Source organism: Triticum dicoccoides, chromosome 5B (genome assembly GCF_002162155.2).
Source record: "Triticum dicoccoides isolate Atlit2015 ecotype Zavitan chromosome 5B, WEW_v2.0, whole genome shotgun sequence".
Classification (NCBI taxonomy): Eukaryota; Viridiplantae; Streptophyta; class Magnoliopsida; order Poales; family Poaceae; genus Triticum; species Triticum dicoccoides.
The window spans coordinates 302,019,637-302,041,187 of NC_041389.1; positions in this window are offsets into that span (position 1 = coordinate 302,019,637).

The window sequence follows — 21,551 nt, forward strand, 5'->3', positions numbered from 1 at the left end:
TTTTTTGTCAGTGCCTTTGAACTGTTGTGCCATGGTGATTTGTGAATAACGAAAAAAGTTCAGAATAACTCAAGTTAGCATTTTGGTGTTATTTCTGTTCTTCAGTGACGGTTGGTGCTCCGATTTTTTGCTATATGCAGTCAATTTGTCCACATATTAAGATCAGAGATAATGTGCCATGGTGTTTTGTGTATAGGAAAATGCATAGGAAGTTGTGATTAGTCGGGTGAGATGGTAATTTTTAATTTGTTTTCAAGGAAGCGATGTGTTTTTACCGCGGTACTATAGTGTAATGTATACACTTTGTATAAATGGAATTGTTCAAATGTTTCATTGCTCTCATGTTGCAATAAGATGATGCTTTTGTTTAGCTGTACTTTGGATCATGTTTTGAACTCTGGTTTCTCTTTGGATCATGTTTTTTTACTTTCTTCTCTGCTAATGGAACTGAGAGGGTTTTACATCCCTGGTTCCCCTAAAAATTAAGATGATGGCATAGTTCTAAGGTTGAGGTTAAGAGGCTTGCACAGATGGTTCTATGTCACCATATTTGTGCTATTTTTAAGCAACAATACAAACACCGGAAATGAAATCCCACGACCGGTCGAGCAGTGCCGGAGCTTGATGGAGAATGCCAGCAAGAAGGGGGTGGGGAAAATGCGGTTGAGGGGAGCAAGGAGACAATTTTTACATACAACTTAGATAATATTTGATTTTCAAAATTGGCAATTTAGGAGATATGTAAGTGCGCATCTAGACCTCAAGATCGATTTAGGTACTCAGGATGAACAATCAAGAAACTAATGTGATTGCTAACTGTCAAATCAGGGCTCCTGGCCCATATACTATCCCCCATTGAATTATCAAGCTAGTTGGTAACATTGTCAAGCTTGACATTACACATGTATCTAATTGCTTCCATTCTGGAATTTTGATTGTTCATAGGTTGAACTACGGTGTGATAGCATTCTTACCTAATTTTTTTTGGAGCTGATAAGATTCAACAATGTGGACCCACTTTTTTTAGATGCATTTGTAAGTGGATTACTAAAACAAAATGGTTAGTATCTGAAGGGTTAAGCTTATTTTTGGTTAATCTACTGCTTCAAGTTTGCTTCATCAAATGATGCCTTTTTTGGCCATTTTAATATTTACTAAAATGGTTAGTATCTGGTACTTTAATCTTCCACAGTTCACCAAGAATCACTAGGAGTACTGTGCAATACACCACAAATAAAATAAATAAATAACTATGCAACAATAGAAGGCTGCGTGCATCAATCGATATTAAGTTCGGGGGTGCTATCAGTTTAGTTTATACATGGGTTGTGCTGCTGTATTATGCCTATAAAAACACTTGTTTGGTCAATTAAACAGGGCATTGAAAATTGACAGGGCATTTTTGTTTTCTGTTGAACCTAAGCAATTTCACACGCTTGACAAAGTTGATGCTTTATTCTTTTGCTCTGCTCTGCATGTGCTTCACTAGTTGGTTGGTTGTTTGCATTGTCTGTTTGTGCTACTTTCCCCCGAGCACCCATGATCTATAGTTCTTGTTACAGATAGAGAGTTGGTCCACTAGTTATGTAGTTTTTAGGAAAATGCTAGTAACTTGTGCTTTCATATCCTGGTTATGTAGTTTTTAGGCAAATGCTAGTAACTTGTGCTTTCATATCTCTGTATTGGTTCAGTAGGTGTTTCCTTTATTTTGTCAGTGTTAGATCATCTAACTGAATTTGTGTGTACAAGCCCTGCAGTGCAGATGTATTTTAGTGTAATCTCAGCAATTTTCAGTGTAGCCCTGATGCTTATTATATGTAATTACAGTATAAAACTTCCCCTAATAACAGTGTAAATTTTCCTATAATTATAGTGTAACCCTCATGCTTTCCATAACTTTTGTTACACTGAAAATAAGGCAATTAACTAGCTACTTACTTTTTTTGCCCATTGGCATTTGACTTTGTATGGAACCTGAAGCTGTATACCAACTTATCAGATTTATTGTGCTTCTTTGCCACATTTACAGCTACCATGTTGTTTTGATACAGAAACAGTTTGGTAGCTGTCCGTGAACAATGTGGTAGCTGGTACAGTTACCAGGTCTTTTTTTTAATTGAACCAAACTGGTACAGTTACCAGGTGAGATGATGCTTACACTAGGAAGATTGCTGCTAGATGTTAATTTGCTGGTACTAGCTACAATTTGGCACTGAAAAGCAAAAGCAAAAGCCCTTGAGTTTGCTGATATATATTTTCCCATGTTGTGATGGAGGCCTTTTTTGCCTTGTCCACCCGAGAGGCCCTTGAGTTTGCTGGAATGTCGATTAACTTCCGTTCCGGCAAATTCGGGTACTCCATATGTCCTATTTTTAGCAAAGGTCATGCTGAAATTTTCCATGAATTTTAGCATGACTTTGCTAAAAAAAGGACATATGGGGTACTTGTGACTAATGCATGGACCGGGGTATCTTAGTAGTTAATTAAGTAGGATCAAGTGCCCCTTTATTCTAGCTGCATTAAACCATAGGTGTGCCTCGGCATCGAAAAACCCTCAATTATAAAAGCTTAGATTTTAGGATGCCTCGGTGTCGACAAACCCTAAATGATGAGACCATGATCTTGTTCGTTGACAATAACCAACTTTTTGACCAAACTTTGTTTCTATTTAGAGAGAAACATGGCCCACAACGATGAGGCCGGGGGTTCGAGCGGCAAGGCATTCTGGGAGCTGTCCCAGGAGATGGAGGAACAACCTCACTTGTATGAGGCCGCCGCCTTCCCCACCGATCCTGAGACCACTGATGGTGCCGCCGAGGATGACCACACTGATGCCACCACTGATGGTGCCGCCGAGGATGCCACCACTGATGATGGCAGCGCATGCACAGATGGCAGCCAACCGAAGAGGCAACGGAAGGACCGGCGCCCGACCGTGCTCCGCACCCTCAAGGAGGAAGTTACTGAAGTGGACTCCAACGAGAATCCAACAGCGCCCGAACGAATAGTCAAGGGGTACTCGCTTTAGCTCGGGTGCATTGTCCGGAGCACCGTCTCGATCAACACCGAGAACCTGAGGCATCCTGACAGAGGGAATTTGCGCAACCTCCTCTTCACGAAGCTGCACGAACGATACAAGTTCCCCGCTGAATTTGCAAACACAAGCCTCAAAGGGAATAAAGTGAACAATGCTGCCCTCATGAAGATGAGCAAGGCCCTGTCTACTTGGAAAAGCAATGTGAAGAGAATGATCGAGAAAGGTGAGAGTTATCAGAAGATCAAGGAGAAAAATCCTTCGATCACCGAAGATGACTACAACGACTTCAAGATCAATTGCTCGAGCACCGCAAACTCCCAATCAAGTGAGTGGGGGAAACAAATGCGGGAGCTGAACATAGGGGAACACACACTCGGTCCCGGCGGTTACAGAGTGGCGGAGCCTATATGGGACAAGGAGGAGGCGGACCGTGCCGAGCAAGGCCTACCGCCCCTCTTTGATAAATACGGTGACAAGCAGACCAGGAACTTTGTCAAGGCCCGGTACAAGAAGGACCCAAAAACAAAGGAGCTTACCACGGATCCGAAGACCAGGCAGCTTGAGCTTGTTCTGGTAAGGAATACACCCCCGCGTAATTAGCTCCATATGGTTGCATTCTAATTAATGAAGCCAAATTTCTAAATGGTTCACATTCCTTCCGCAGGCGACTGAAAGCAGTAGCGCGGGGTCGACTAAGAGCAACCCTTGGGACACCACTCTAAATAGGGGGTTGAATGTAATGAAGAACAACGATAAGCTCAGTAAGCCGACGTCAGCTGGTCGTGTGGCCGGCAAAGGCTTGTCGACAAAATGGGGGTCATACTATACCGCTGGTGTGCGGAAGGAGAAAAATACAAGCCCGGAAAGCCAGGCGCGAGAGGTTCAAGAACTCAAGGCACAGGTGGCGCAGATTCCGGAGATTGTCCAAGAGCAAGTGGAACAACGACTTGGAGCGACGATCACCGCCATTGTGCCTACCTTGATCTCGGGGTTGAGTGCGTGGATTGCGGGCGGCCAACAGGGGCCGCCCCCGATTCCTAGCTTCACGGCTAGCAACTCGCATAATGCGATGGCGGGGCCATTGGTGCCTCCGGCGGAGGCGGCATTGGTGTCTCCGACGCCGACACGGGAGCTTAATGCACCCGGGTGTACGCCGACCGGCACCTCTGCAGCAAGCGGCCCCTCCGTCAACTGCACGCCCGCCATTGGCGGTGCCTCTACATTAGCCAAGCTCGACGCCATCATCACGGTAACTAATTAAGCCTCTCTCGGCCGAGGACTTCATCTCCTTGCCTTTGACTGGGCATCCCTGACGCCCTACATGTTTTCGCAGGGCGCCGCTGACGTTCCGTGCACTCTCCTCCACTTCATGAACAACGAGTTGGTCGATGTCGCCAAGGGCAAAATAGTTCAACCGGGCAACCCCTTGTTCCACGGTACCCAGATGCCACCCAACTTGTTTAGGGTTCAACTGGTTCGGGTGCTGCCAGGCTGCGACGAGTTGTTACCTCCGATTCGACCCGTCGGGGCCGACGATGATGACGTGATGACCCTCAGCGCATGCTTGAGCTGGCCCCTGTTTTGGCCGAAGAGCCAGATTCGTTTGGGGGCGGGGGACACCACCCCAAAGACAACACCGCCAGTCGTGCCGGCGCCAAGTCGGCCCCATGGCAAGACCGCCGCAACGGTGCCGGACATCCCTATGCCACTGGATCCAAACATGCATATGGCACAGGATCAGAACGATGACGACGACGACGATGATACATTTGGCAACGTCGATCAGTACTTTGCCGATCATGGGTACGATGGCGACTTCATGGGGCCTCCTTCTCAAGAACCAAACCCAACAAAAGACGTGTGCGATCTAGCTGGTACCGCGGAGAAGCCAAGTTGCAACAGGCGCCGTCTGGCGTTCAGCTCTTAGGAGACACCTCCAGCTGCCGACTTCATCGAGCCTCAGATAGGCGAGGTGCGAAATATTATCAGCCCCAACACACTCAAGAAGGCGGTCTGTGAGCAAAACTCGGTCCCATTACAGGAGAAGAAGAAGGCACGCAAAAGAAAGACTAAGAAGGGTGCGAGCCAGCCGGCACAGAGTACGATCCGTGCTCAGGACGGGCCACCTTCACCGCAGGATATCTCGAGGAGGGTGCATGTGGCGGGTAGGGCGATGCTACCGACAAATATGCTCAATGCTGCAACCGGTGCTATGCGGAGTCTGCATGACAGTGTTCTTTCTTTGGAGAAGCGGCGTCTCAGGGAGAAGGATGTGGCCTACCCAGTTTTCGCGGCCAAGGTGCCAGAGGGCAAGGGCTTTGTGGATAACTCCATCGGGCGTACGATCGTCCTGCGTTTTGATGACATCCACGCTATGTTGAACCTTCATCCGCTGCACTACACCTTCGTTCGGCTATTTTCGCTGAGTATGGAGATGCGGATCATTCGCGACAAGACCCCGGACATCGTGATAGTCGACCCCTTCTACATGTGTGCCAAGATCTTGGGCAGCGCTGGGGACCGGCAAGTCGCGAGTTCTTACCTCGAAGGCGTCATTCTGGCAAACCAAGATAAGGATAACTTCCTCGTGCCTTACTTTCCCGAGTAAGTCCTCCCCTCAACCGGCCCGTAACATATGAATTCTTACATTTTGATCGTTTTTCTTTTAACATTCCGTGTTTTCTGCAATGACACACGTTGCACGCCCATCCTCCTAAGCCCCAAATATTCCATGGCCACGTATTTCGACCCAGACCGTCAGTCGAACGTAGACTACACAAATGTCAAGAAGGTTCTTGATGATGTTCTCCCCGGCTACGCCAAATCTGGAGGCACCTTCACCAGGCCTATTCGTAAGTACGACAAGCACGTGTTCTCCCACAATACGATGTTCTGCTGCGTCAAGCAGCCGCCTGGCGGTCAGAAGGGTGCCTACTACGCCATCCATCACATGCGGGCGATCGTACGGGACCATCATCAACTTCTGCTACCGAGTAAACTCAAAGATTGGGCAAAGAGCGTGTCGGCAATCCAGGACGCGGACCTCCGACAAGAATTCTTTCGCATCCAGTAGGAGTTTGCGGAAATCATCCATCAAGATGTCCTTCGTACCTCGGGGCAGTTCTACCTCAACAATCAACCGTCCAACAGTGACATCGACACAATGCTACAAATGCAGGCTGACAACGACCGTTATTTCATGACTCCCACGATAGACGGCGGCTTCATCCACGCTCCGGTCCCTTGAGTCGAGTCGAAAGCAGTGATGCTGTGTCTAGTTCTGAAACATCGATTGGCTCATGTTGTAATTAAACTTTAATGAACTTGTAGTATGTCTCTTTGGTTTCGAGAGTCATTCAACTTAGATGTAATCTATGCTATTAATGTCTTGCTTTTCTCTTCCGATCGTTCTGTTGCATACTTATATATTGCTTATGTATTGTCTGTGAATTGGTACTAACGTTTCGTTTGGCTAGTGCATAGCGATGCCGACGTATGTCGTGTACAAGGGTAAGGTTCCCGGAGTCTATGATGACTGGGAGGAGTGTCGGAGACAGGTTCACCGATTCAGCGGTAACAGTTACAAAGGGTACACCACTAGGGCCGAGGCCGAATCTAGATACGCCCGCTATCTAGCGGGAGAGGGGAGGGAGCGTTGGAGGAACCGGATGAAGACGAGTTTCATCATGATGATGCTCATCGTGATGACCGCAGCTCTCTTCTATGTGATGGTGGTTTAGATGATCGATATCGACTTGTAATGTGAAGACAAACTCGCTACTCGCGGTCTCGAGACTTGTAATATAATGTTCTATCTTTGTTCGGTCTTTTCAATTCGGAGACTAATATGATGAATTGTATTCGGAGACTAATATGATGAATTGTATTCAAAGACTAATCTTCTATTGTATTCGATGAATCTGTTGTTGATGTGTGCTGTCTATATTTTGTCAAATTATACATTTTGTAACCTGTGCAAAAAACAGAAAATAAAAAATAAAAAAAACCTAATATTCATACTAATGGCGCATCACATGACAGTGCGCCATTAGTATGACAAAGCATACTAATGGCGCATCACTGGATAGTGCGCCATTAGTATGCCGCGGTTACTAATGGCGCATCTCGTGGTCGTGCGCCATTAGTATGCCAAAGCACCTGGGTATACATGGCCCCTGGGAGGCATACTAATGGCGCACCGTGGCCTATACTAATGGCGCACCAGTGGTGCGCTATTAGTATACCAGATACTAATGGCGCACCAGTGGTGCGCTATTAGTATACCAGATACTAATGGCGCACCACTGGTGTGCCATTAGTAAAAATTACTAATGGCGTGCTAGTAATGGCGCACCAGTGATGCGCCATTAATGGCCAAATTAGGTGCGCCATTAGTAGCTGTTTTTCTAGTAGTGAATGGTTTAGGGTTTGGAGGCCCCCGAACACCTTTTGACCAATTGGTCTGAAATGGTCATAGATCTATGACCAATTCTTCTAGGGTCACTGACAGAAGGTCACTAGTTAACATATTTCTTATAGTGAGAAAAGCGACAACGAGATCGACATCGTCATCATCTATACCAAGCACGGCCCAAAAGGCCATGGCGCGGGCTCAAATGCTGATGAGGTTTCTACCAGCGGCCGAGCAGATGGACGAGTGACGTGCCACCATCCAAAGTATGCTCGGTTTCACCAAAGCTGAGGGTTCACGATGATCTGCCCCACCGCGACCTCCCCAAGCAATGACAACGACCCATGCTGCTGCCCGTACCGAGGGAGCCGTCCCCATGGTGCAGTCCCCGCCACAACAGCAGGCATGGGCATGACCAAGTCAAGACCCCAATGACGTCTCGATGGCCTCTTCTGATCCTCAAGCACGTCCAGGCCAACGGCAAACCCCAAAAGATAGGCGAAGAGGAAACCCGTGCGTCGTCGAGCAACGCCACGGCAACCTCCTCCGAGCCAACGGGCGCGACGACCCCGATGTCAGCGAGCCCACTCTCAGTGTTGGCGGGCCCCTACCCTTCAAAGTTGGCTACCCTGCCTTCACCCATGAGCTGCAGCAAGTTTGTTGGGTCGTCCATTCGCACGTTCAAGCCAGAGATACCTGAGAAATATGACGGGAGGCTGAACCAGGTAGAGTTCCTGAGCATCTACACTATCCCTGTTCAGGCTGCCGGGGGAAGAGATGAGAAGGTGTTCTCCAACTACTTCCCATTGGCCCTCAAGTTCAATGTGTGGTCCTGGCTGATGCACCTGCCGAAGAACTCCATTCGTCATGGGCAGACCTGTGCCATGAGTTCATCGGCGCTTTCACCGGTGGCCACCAGGAGCCGGCCATCCCAGTGATCTGCAGCTTCACCAACAAAAGGAAGGAGAAACCCTCCGTAAGTATTTACAAAGATTCAACAAAGTTCATAGAAATATTCCAAATATCCATCCGACAGCCATGATAGCTGCCTTCCAGTCCAATGTGCACAACCGCCGGATCCGCTCTAAGATGAACGTGTGGTTGCCCAAGACTGTGAAGGAGCTGTACACCCTAGTGGATAAGTGTGCATAGATGGAGGAAGGGAGGAAGTTGCCTGGAGAGGAAGATTGCATTGATGCTGATTCAGAGGATGATGATGAGTCCACCAGTCAGAAGAAGGCTAAGAAGCGCAGTAAGAAGCGAAGGGATAAAGCAGTATTGACTGCTGAAGGGTCAGGAACCCCAAGTACCGGCAAGATCGCCAAGGCTTAGGCCCGCGGCAAGGAGGTTGTTGTGTGTGCTGATTGCCGAGAGCCGCAGCTACCGAGAAGGCCGAGAAGGGCGATGGGCCGTACTACAAGATCCACCGGACCAAAGGCCACGACCTTCAGGAGTGCTATCAGGTTGAGCAGTTGGCCAAGAGACAGAGAGCAGAATATGAGAAGCGTGATAAGGAAAAGGGTCACAATGTCCCTGTCGGTAAGGGCCGAGGTGATGGAGGAAATCTCCCCGGCAAGCCCTTTCAGAATAAAGGAAAACTTGCTGGAGACCAGGAGAAGAAAATCTCTGATGATGAGAGTGATAAAGGGTATAAAGAGGAAACCAGTGAGCATGAGTTTTAGAAGGCCATGGACGCCCTGTGCATTGACGGGGGTGCATCTTTGCACACCTACCATCGCCAACTCAAGCGGTGGGCACGAGAAGTCAATGTCGTGGAACCAGCTGTCGGCGTTCTAGGAATGGGGGTCCCTAGACTTGCCTGCCTGCGGCCTGCAGCGTGGCTCAAGTGGGGGCCCAATGCAGCCCAGCTTCATCAGCTCAAGCTCAAGACCCTCGCGAGGGGCCAAGCCTCGCGGGGGGGGGGGAGGGGGCGGCAGGAAGCTTCCTCAGGAGCGGCCTCACCAGGCAGGCTCGCGAGGAGGCGGAGAGATCAATGCAAGGGCACCTCGCGAGGAACCCATGTCGAAAGCCATGACGATCGAGACCAGGCGGGTGCCGCCCTGCGCAATGTCCTTGTTTCCCCTTCGGTGCAAAGGGGGCAAGCACAGGCCAAGGCATCAAGCAAAGGTTACCATTTCGGTGCAACAAGACCAAGACCAGTGGAGCGGCAGGATGGAGGTCATCGTGGAGCCCAGGACGGCATCATCGTTAGAACCTTGGCAGTCGAAGACCAACTTTAGTCAGGATAAGTGTACTAGATGTTCCCCTTCAAAATGGCCAATTGTTGGCGCCCTTCTCGCAAATTATTTGGGAAGAGGCCCAGGGCCTCCATCTATAAATAGTACTAGCCACCACAGTGGGAAGGCATCTAGAGATCAGATAGGCATCCAAGAGGCGACTGAACTCACCCAAGCAGTTCATCGCACCAGCTCAAGAACAGCCCCTCGCGAGGCTGCTCTTCCCTTGTATTGTTCATCATCAGCCCCTGAGACAATCCACACATCACAAACTAGAGTAGGGTATTACACCACAATGGTGGCCCGAACTAGTATAAACCTTGCGTCCCTTGTGTTGTTCTTCGTGTAGTCTAGATTCCTTGCGAGGCACGCGAGCTGGTAGGGGAAAGATCATCATGCGCACCCCAGTGTTCGAACCTCTAGGGTCTGCCGGAACCCGAAATCCGACATTTGGCACGCCAGGTAGGGGTGCGCCGGAATCCTTCTTCCGCCGCCCCACGTTCTGTTGCCTCGCCGTCCTGATGTTGAGCGACCCGACCGCCAACATCGACCGCTGGGCGGCGTGGCCCGCCCACGCCATGCCGTCGGCCCAGGGCGACCTCAACCTTGCGCCTCAGGCAGCTCGCGCTTCGTAGGGCGCTGCAGGGCGCGGGCGACGCGGCCAAACACCGCTTGCCCTCACACCGCGGTAGGTGCGGTCAGTAGCAAGAGCCTCAAGCCACGCTGCGGCCACGACGTCGCACAACCGACGGGAGCAGGCGAACTCCAGGGCCGCGCTCACAGTGGCCCGAGAGCTGCTACAGTGCCGGCTGCTGGAGGGCGGCCGTGACGTGTTGTTGGAGCGAGTGGCCGAGCTCCTGGATGCCGCCGCCTTGAGAGCACCTCCTTTCTGCGTCCAGCTGCCTCCCCAGATCTAGAGCGGGCCGTATGGAGGCCCCATACGCGCCCATGCAACTCCAAGCGGGCTCCAGGGCCTACTCTACGCCAACCCGACCGGCAGCATCGGGCGACAAGTCACGCCTGCCCCGTCCCCGGCCGGCGAAGGGGTGCACGCCGCGACCTTCGGCCTTGGCAGACCACCACGCCACCACCCCCAAGACAATGCTCCAGGCCGGACTGCATGGCATATGGGGCACTACGACGAGACCCACGGGGCGGTGGCCCCAGAAACTTACGTGCCCCACATGGTGGATCAAGAGTGCGTGCCGGAAGAAGATCATGGCTCATTCCTCGGGCCAGGCTCGGGCGAGGAGGCGCCAAAAGCTGAGCTCTTTCAGGAACCCCAAGGGAACCTCGACAACCGCGCTAGTGGCAGCAATTATCGGGTACCACTAATTCCTCAGGAGCAAACTTATGCTAATGTCACGCCCAATATGCAATACTATCCTAAAGAGACTCGGAGGTCCCACAAAGGATAGAACCGCATATTGAAACACTTTTGCAAGGTGGATATCATTAGATCAACATTACATAATAGATGGGGATACATACAGAAGGCATGCAATGCCACACGAATACAACATCGTCTTACATAAGAGCACCATCCGACTATGGATGAAACACAAACATAAACTCAAACGACATTCACCCTGCTAGCCCAGGCTGCCGACCTAGAACCTATCCCCTGATCGAAGAAGAAGCAGAAGAAGAACTCCAAAACAAGCAAACATCACTCTCGCGTCATGATCATCGCGTAACCTATACCTGAAACTGTTGTTGTAGTAATCTGTGAGCCACGAGGACTCAGCAATCCCATTACCATGGGTATCAAGACTAGCAAAGCTTAATGGGAAAGGAAGGGGTAAAGTGATGAGGTTGCAGCAGCGACTAAGCATGATATCGTGGCTAACATACGCAAATAAGAGCGAGAAGAGAAGTAACGGAACGGTCGTGAAGCTAGCAATGATCAAGAGGTGATCCTGAACTCCTGCTTACGTCAAACATAACCCAAAACCGTGTTCACTTCCCGGACTCCGCCGAAAAGAGACCATCGCGGCTACACACGCGGTTGATGCATTTTAATTCAGATCTGGTGTCAAGTTATCTACAACCGGACATTAACAAATTCCCATCTGCCACATAACCGCGGGCACGGCTCTCGAAAGCTTATACCCTGCAAGGGTGTCCCAACTTAGCCCATGATAAGCTCTCGTGATCAACGAAGGATATTCCTTCTCCCAGGAAGAACCGGTCAGTCTCGGAATCCCGGTTTACAAGACATTTCAACAATGGTAAAACAAAACCAGCAAAGCCGCCCGATGCGCCGACAATCCCGATAGGAGCTGCACGTATCTCGTTCTCAGGGCAACACCGGATAAGTCAAGCTACGAGTAAAACCAGACCTTGAGTTTCCCCGAGGTGGCCCCGCAGGCTGCTCGGTTCGGACCGGCACTTAGAGAGGCACTGGCCCGGGGGGGCTAAAAGAAAGATGACCCTCGAGAGGGCGACTCCCAAGGGAAAACTAGGTGGTGGTGAGGCAAATGGTAAAACCAAGGTTGGGCCTTGCTAGAGTAGTTTTATTCAAAGCGAACTGTCAAGGGGGTCCCATAAATCACCCAACCTCATAAGGAACGCGAAATCCGGGAACATAACACCGGTATGACGGAAACTAGGGCGGCAAGAGTGGAACAAAACACCAGGCATAAGGCCGAGCCTTCCATCCTTTACCAAATATATAGATGCATTAATAATATAAGAGATATTGTGATATCCCAACATAATCCTGTCCACCATGGTGCAATCTTCAACTTCACTGCAACTAACAATGCTATAAGAGGAGCTGAGCAAAGCGGTAACATAGCCAAACAACGGTTTGCTAGGAAGGGTAAAAAGGTTAGAGGCTGACATGGAAATTTGGGGAGGCTTGAAGAACCAGTGATAGGAAGCGCAGCATAGCGATAGAACGAAGCAACTAGCATAGCAATGATAGTAGTGAGGTCCAAGGTGATGGTCATCTTGCCTGAAATCCCGCTAGGAAGAGGAACAAGTCCATGAAGAACACGAACGGATGAAGCCGAACCAAGCGTAGACGAACGAATCCTCACGATCACAACGAAACAGGAACTATCGAGAAGAAGCACACAACATGGTAAACACGCCACACATGAACAAGGCATGATGCTCAACCAAGTATGATGCATGACAAAGCTATATGAGGCTACTCATGGCAAGAGATGATGCATACAAGAACAACACATCAAAGCAAGGTTAAATGAGGCCGGAAACAACATATAACAATTCCGGTAAGTCCTCATATGCAAATTTACAAATTGGTCCAGAACTGAATAAACCTTATGTTCAAGTTGTTAAACAGCAAGCTAACATGCACCAAGATGATCTACATGAGATTCTAGTCAAGTTACATATAAAGTTCATTTAATTCGGAGCTACGGCCTAGAAGATATGAGCAAAACAAGTTAAACATGGCATTGATGCAAAATGCATACAAACATCAAGAGAACACCTCAAAACAAGGATTCAACATGATAATATGAAACTTCATGCAAAACCAAGCAAGTTTCATATAGAGCACACTCAAAACGGAGCAACGGTTCAACACATACACTCTATACAAGTTTAAAGGACAAGCTGTCCAAAACAGCAACTAGGCATTTCGCAAGCATCAAAACAATATGCTACAGCACCTCAATATGATAAAAAAGGCATGGGCATGAAGTACAGGTAAAGCATGACAAAACATGAACACTAAGCTATCTCCAGAAATCACTAGAACATGCTCAAAAGGACATGGCAAGATTGCAAAATATAACAGTTTCAGACTTAGCAGAAATAACATCAGGTTGCAATGTTTAGAGCTATCAAACAACATGCTACAGAACTTAACATGGCAAACAAAGGCATATAATGAATCTACTAATTGCATATAACAAAAGTCCCTTACTGACCATGAGCCAAAAGGGCACAGAAAATATGATGGCACCCATGTAAACATAGCAAGTGATATGACAGGCTCATACATGGCAGGAACAACAATAAGTAGGCATGTTGGTGAGCTTTTACCACTCACCACAGAGAAATACATGGCATGGAAAGGTTACCAACAGTAAGATGGCATATTTTTGAAGCTAAACATGGCAAGAGCAAGTACATAGCATGCTTGGATCACTAGCAAAGCTCATGGCAAAACTGAACTTAAAGTTAACAAGCTGACAGCAACATTATTTAGCAAGTTTGGAGCAAGATAACAACAAGTTACAGCTGGCTATAAATGCAACAAGGGGCATGAATGAATAGAGCATGACATGTATAACAAGACATCCTTAGTGAACATCTCCAGATTATGCATAGAATGACTAGTAGCAGCAGATTAACCTAGCATCAGGATATAGCAGATTCAGCCTAGCAAAACAGTAACAGCAAGTACCCTACTTCACGAGCTCGATGCACTCACTACAAGACTCAAAAAAATACATGGATTGCACAACTGTAAATATGGCATGATGTGGCTCAAAACCTATGTAGACATCAACCTCATAGGATGCACACACAAAATGCAACGAAAAAGACAAAACAGCAAGTTATAACAGTTTCAGCAGGTTAACATCATATAGCACTCTTGCAACGACGATTCGGATATCAAGATGGATATAAACAAGCATGGCACAATGTAATAAAATAAGGAGCACATCCTGATGAACATTTTGATATATCATGCACGCAAAACGGAGCAGTATACTAGGAGATATGGCCGGTCAAACATAGCATCAGAATGTAAGGAACTGGGGACTTGGAAGAAATACGAGGGGGGAAAGTCAACCTCCGTTTTGGATCTGGATCGGGGGCCTTCGAGCACGGATTCCGAGGTTCGCCGGCATCTTCGTCGGAGTCGAAGGAGAGGCGACGGAGGCACGGGATCCGGCGGATCCGGCGGAGGGCGAGGTCGGGGACCCGTCCCCGGCCAGATCCAGCGAGCGGCGGGCGGCGCGGGGCAGATCCGGCGAGCGGGCGGAGGTCGTGGTCGGCGGAGGTGCTCCACCGCGGAGGCGCGGCGGTCGGGGCGGAGCCGAGGCGCGGCGGCGGAGAGGAAGGTGCGGGCGGCGATGGCCACCGGGCGGCGGGGCGGGCGGAGCCGGCGTGGCCGGAGCTCGGCGATGGCGGCGGATGTTGCGGACTCCGGCGGCTCGGGCGGCGCCAGGCAGAGGGACGCGCGGGGCGCGCGGGCTAGCAGGAGGCGGAGACTCGGGCCCGGGCAGGCCTACCCTGGGCCGCACGGGCCGGCGGCGGGGAGAGGCACGGGGGAGCCAGGTGGCGGACGCGGGTTGGTCGCGGGAGGCGGCGGTGCTGAGGTTGCGGCCTCTGGTTCTTCGGAGTGAGGTGGCCTGCGGGGACGGACATGTCTGGCATGGCGGAGACGCGTCCGGTGGCGCGGGGCGGGATTTGATCTAGGGTTAGGGGTGGTTTTGCCTGAAATTTTGGGGGAGAGGGGTTTTATATAGGCAGAGGGAGCTAGGAGACTCCAAATGGAGTACGGTTTTCGGCCACGCGATCGTGATCGAACGACCGAGAGTATGCAGGGGTTTGGGTGGGCTCATGGGCTGATATGAAGGGGTGTTGGGCTGCACACGAAAGAGGCCTTTGCGGCTACCCGGTTAACCGTTGGAGCATCAAACGACCTCCAAATGGCACGAAACTTGACAGGCGGTCTACCGGTGGTGTACCAAGGCCGCTTGGAAAACCTCGGTCCATTTCGAGAATGTTTAATACCCGCTCACGAAAAGAGACAAGAAGGGGACGCCGGATGACATAGGAGTGTCGGATTGCAATACGGACAATGGGGAAAATGCTCGGATGCATGAGACGAACACGTATGCAAAATGAGATGCACATGATGACATGGCAAAATGCAACACGTAAGAAAATGACATGGAAACGACGGCGAATTACTGGCGTACAACTGGCGCAATGAATCCGGGGCGTTACAACACTCCTCCACTAACAAGAGATCTCATCCCGAGATCTTAGGACCGAGATGGAAGGGAAGAGGGATGAGGTGAAATAAAAACTAAAGAGCAGAAGCAAAGAATCGAGAGCACTCGAGAAGAAGAGAGGAACGAAGAGAATGACGAGAATCAAAAGCTCACAGAATCAGATAGACTAGGAAACCACTCTGGTTAGAACGAGATAAGAAACGAATAAAACTGAAAGTATTTAGGCAGCACTCCGGCTGAAGATGGAAGGAATAGAACACGAGCTTGAGAGGATGGAATGATACTTGATGAAGACATGACACAAAACCTCCGGAAAGAATTGAAAGAGTTGAATGAAAAGAACGGAGAAGAAAATGACAACTTGTTCGGCGAATGAATTTGAAAAGCATCCTTGCGAACAAAAGATTGAACGAAGTTGTTGAGAAAATCAACAACAAAAGAATAAGTTTGTTGTGGACTTATGGATAACATCTCAAAATTTTGAGGTGATCACCGACCACAAATGGATTTTGCATACTACTTATTCTTCTTGAAAGGATTGAGAAGTGACATATCGCAAACTTGAGAAGGTCTTCATGAACCACCGGTAGGATTGAAAAGAACGAATGAATTAATATGATAATCAAGGAAAAAGAATCTTGAACGAACCACCGTAAGAATTCACAAATGACTGATGAAAGAGAATGAATCACCGGGAAGAATTAGAAGAACCAATATGCTAGAGAGGATTTAGATGCAAGAGAACAAAGAGATCATGAGCTGATTAAAGAACACTTGAACGAAGCACCGGGATAATTGGACAACGGTAGCTAAAATGTGAGGACGAAAAATTCTTCTGGAATGATGGCCTCCGGTGAAAAGAAACGGGAAAACAACTCCTGACATACTCCGGATGGGTTAGAAAAGGAATAACTGACAACTGGAATAATTCGAGAGGATAACATGAAGCTAGAATCACGAAACTTCGAGAGAACAGACAAGATTCAGAGGAAAAAAACTCTTCTTCGGTCTTCAAATGACGACGGAAAACACCACCAAAATTACTGAGAAACTCTGGAATAATGAAAAAGAGGAAAGGTAGAACCAAAGATGAAAAGAATTTGAAAGCGATTTTGGAGATGGCATCTGACTGATGAAATTCATTCTTACGTCATACTTGAAAAGAATTTGAGAATAACCCTGGGAGAATTAGAAGAGTCAGGTAAGATCCTGGGAAAAGACCTGTGGGTTAGGGCCCGCTAAAAGAAAACACCATTGGAAAGGGATGTTGAACAGATAGATGATGCACCGGAACAAATGAAATATTTGAATGAGGTGACACCCTCGAATTAATTCGAACACAGACGAATCTCTTGAGATGTCTTGAGCACTCCGAAAAAATAAACTGGCGAGAGGCGAACGAGCAAGGGGAAAACATTTGAGCCGAGGAAAATAATATGATCAACACCAAAAAAAAACTTGAATTGAGTCCATCGGAGAAGAAAAAAGAGATGATGAATGTCAAACGAGACAAGAATTCACCGGTTGAGATAATTTACGAAAGACTGAAGAGGTTCCGCGCGAATGAAATTGATGCTCGAAACAGACTCAGGCTCCGGGAAGAAGAGGGTGGTAGGGCGGGAAAACAAAAGCAACTTGGAAGTGGGAACCGACGAATATCTTGAAGAGAAAACCCCGGTTGAAATCATTAAGGAAAGAAAGCAAAGACTTCGCACGAGTAGGATGGATACTCGATTACAGGATCCGGTCCAAGAAGAAAAAGGGGTGGGCGGGTGGGACAAACAAAGACAACTTCGGACAGGGAAAAACAACGACGCCGGAGGAAGAACTGAGGATTGATCAAACAAAAGACAAAGAGGTTCGAGTTGACTTGACGAGCAATGCACCGGACAAAAGAGGATGGACAACTCAAGAAACTAACCACGTGATACTAAAGAAAAATTTGAACGGGAAGAGGAGTAATTCAAAACACCTATGTCAAGATTCCTCACCAGAGCGATGAAGAGGCTGAGGAGTAAAAAGAATTCCTACTCTCCGATATAACTAGACTCCGAAAATCAGTTTTCTTCTAGACTTGACAACGGCCAAACTACATGATCAATCAAGGGGCTCCTATGGTCGGTCGAGGCTCTAATACCAACTTGTCACACCCAATATGCGATACTATCCTAAAGAGACTCGAAGGTCCCACCAAGGATAGAACCGCATATTGAAACACTTTTGCAAGGTGGATATCATTACATCAACATTACATAATAGATAGAGATACATACAAAAGGCATACAATGCCACACGAATACAACATCATCTTACATAAGAGCACCATCCGACTACGGATGAAAGACAAACAGAAACTCAAACGACATCCACCCTGCTAGCCCAGGCTGCCGACCTGGAACCTATCCCCTGATCAAAGAAGAAGCGGAAGAAGAACTCCAAAACAAGCAAACATCGCTCTCGCGTCATGATCATCGTGTAACCTGTACCTGCAACTATTGTTGTAGTAATCTGTGAGCCACGAGGACTCGGCAATCCCATTACCATGGGTATCAAGACTAGCAAAGCTTAATGGGAAAGGAAGGGGTAAAGTGGTGAGGTTGCAGCAGCTACTAAGCATGATATGGTGGCTAACATACGCAAATAAGAGCGAGAAGAGAAGCAACGGAACGGTCGTGAAGCTAGCAATAATCAAGAGGTGATCCTGAACTCCTGCTTACGTCAAACATAACCAAAACCATGTTCACTTCCCGGACTCCACCGAAAATAGACCATCACGGCTACACACGCGGTTGATGCATTTTAATTCAGATCTGGTGTCAAGTTATCTACAACCGGACATTAACAAATTCCCATTTGCCACATAACTGCCGCACGGCTCTCGAAAGTTTATACCGTGCAGGGGTGTCCCAACTTAGCCCATGATAAGCTCTCGTGATCAACGAAGGATATTCCTTCTCCCAGGAAGAACCGGTCAGTCTCGGAATCCCGGTTTACAAGACATTTCGACAATGGTAAAACAAAACCAGCAAAGCCGCCCGATGCGCCGACAATCCCGATAGGAGCTGCACGTATCTCGTTCTCAGGGCAACACCGGATAAGTCAAGCTACGAGTAAAACCAGACCTTGAGTTTCCCCGAGGTGGCCCCGCAGGCTGCTCGGTTCGGACCGACACTTAGAGAGGCACTGGCTCGGGGGGGCTAAAAGAAAGATGACCCTCGAGAGGGCGACTCCCAAGGGAAAACTAGGTGGTGGTGAGGCAAATGGTAAAACCAAGGTTGGGCCTTGCTGGAGTAGTTTTATTCAAAGCGAACTGTCAAGGGGGTCCCATAAATCACCCAACCTCGTAAGGAACGCAAAATCCGGGAACATAACACCGGTATGACGGAAACTAGGGCAGCAAGAGTGGAACAAAACACCAGGCATAAGGCCGAGCCTTCCACCCTTTACCAAATATATAGATGCATTAATAATATAAGAGATATTGTGATATCCCAACATAATCATGTCCACCATGGTGCAATCTTCAACTTCACCTGCAACTAACAATGCTATAAGAGGAGCTGAGCAAAGCGGTAACATAGCCAAACAATGGTTTGCTAGGAAGGGTAAAAAGGTTAGAGGCTGACATGGCAATTCGGGGAGGCTTGAAGAGCCAGTGATAGGAAGCGCAGCATAGCGATAGAACGAAGCAACTAGCATCGCAATGATAGTAGTGAGGTCCAAGGTGATGGTCATCTTGCCTGAAATCCCGCTAGGAAGAAGAACAAGTCCATGAAGAAGACGAACGGATGAAGCTGAACCAAGCGTAGACGAACGAATCCTCACGATCGCAACGAAACAGGAACTATCGAGAAGAAGCACACAACATGGTAAACACGCCACACATGAACAAGGCATGATGCTCAACCAAGTATGATGCATGACAAAGCTATATGAGGCTACTCATGGCAAGAGATGATGCATACAAGAATAACACATCAAAGCAAGGTTAAATGAGGCCGGAAACAACATATAACAATTCCGGTAAGTCCTCATATGCAAATTTATAAATTGGTCCAGAACTGAATAAACCTTATGTTCAAGTTGTTAAATAGCAAGTTAACATGCACCAAGATGATCTACACGAGATTCTAGTCAAGTTACATATAAAGTTCATTTAATTCGGAGCTACGGCCTAGAAGATATGAGCAAAACAAGTTAAACATGGCATTGATGCAAAATGCATACAAACATCAAGAAAACACCTCAAAACAAGGATTCAACATGATAATATGAAACTTCATGCAAAACCAAGCAAGTTTCATATAGAGCACACTCAAAACGGAGCAACGGTTCAACACATACACTCTATACAAGTTTAAAGGACAAGCTGTCCAAAACAGCAACTAGGCATTTCGCAAGCATCAAAACAATATGCTACAGCACCTCAATATGATAAAAAAGGCATGGTCATGAAGTACAGGTAAAGCATGACAAAACATGAACACTGAGCTATCTCCAGAAATCACTAGAACATGCTCAAAAGGACATGGCAAGATTGCAAAATATAACAGTTTCAGACTTACCAGAAATAACATCAGGTTGCAATGTTTAGAGCTATCAAACAACATGCTACAGAACTTAACATGGAAAACAAAGGCATGTAATGAATCTACTAATTGCATATAACAAAAGTCCCTTACTGACCATGAGCCAAAAGGGCACAGAAAATATGATGGCACCCATGTAAACATAGCAAGTGATATGACAGATTCATACATGACAGGAACAACAATAAGTAGGCATGTTAGTGAGCTTTTACCACTCACCACAGAGCAATACATGGCATGGAAAGGTTACCAATAGTAAGATGGCATATTTTTGAAGCTAAACATGGCAAGAGCAAGTTCATAGCCTGCTTGGATCACTAGCAAAGCTCATGGCAAAACTGAACAGCTGGGTATATATGCTGAGAGGATAACAAGTTACAGTTGGGTATAATGCTACAAGGGGCATGACTGGATAGAGCAATACATGTGTAACAAAACATCCTTAGTGAACATCTCCAGATTATGCATAGAATGACTGGTAGCAGCAGGTTAACCTAGCATCAGGATATAGCAGATTCAGCCTAGCAAAACAGTAACAGCAAGTACCCTACTTCACGAGCTCGATGCACTCACTACAAGACTCACAAAAATACATGTATTGCACAAATGTAAAGATGTCATGATGTAACTCAAAACCCATGTATACATCAACCTCATAGGATGCACACACGAAATGCAACAAAAAAGACAAAACAGTAAGTTATAACAGTTTCAGCAGGTTAACATCATATAGCACTCTTGAAACGATGATTCGCGCATCAAGATGGATTCAAACAAGAATGGCACAATGGAATGAAATGAAGAGCACATCCTGATGAACAGTTTGATATATCATGCACGCAAAATGGAGTAGTATACTAGGAGATATGGCCGGTCAAACATGGCATCAAAATGTAAGGAACTGGGGACTTGTAAGAAATACGAGGGGGAAAGTCAACCTCCGTTTTGGATCTGGATCGGGGGTCTTTGAGCACGGATTCTAAGGTTCGCCGGCATCTTCGCCGGAGTCGAAGGAGAGGCGACGGAGGCACGGGATCCGGCGGATCGAGCGGAGGGCGAGGTCGGGGACCCATCCCCGGCCAGATCCGGCGAGTGGCGGGCGGCGCGGGGCAGATCCGGTGAGCGGGCGGAGGTCACGGTCGGCGGCGGTGCTCCACCGTGGAGGTGCGGCGGTCGGGCGGAGCCGAGGCACGACGGCAGAGAGGAAGGTGCGGGCGGCGTTGGCCACCGGGCGGCGGGGCGGGCGGAGCCGGCGTGGCCGGAGCTCGGCGATGGCGACGGAGGTCGCGGACTCCGGCGGCTCGGGCGGCGCCAGGCGGAGGGGCGCGC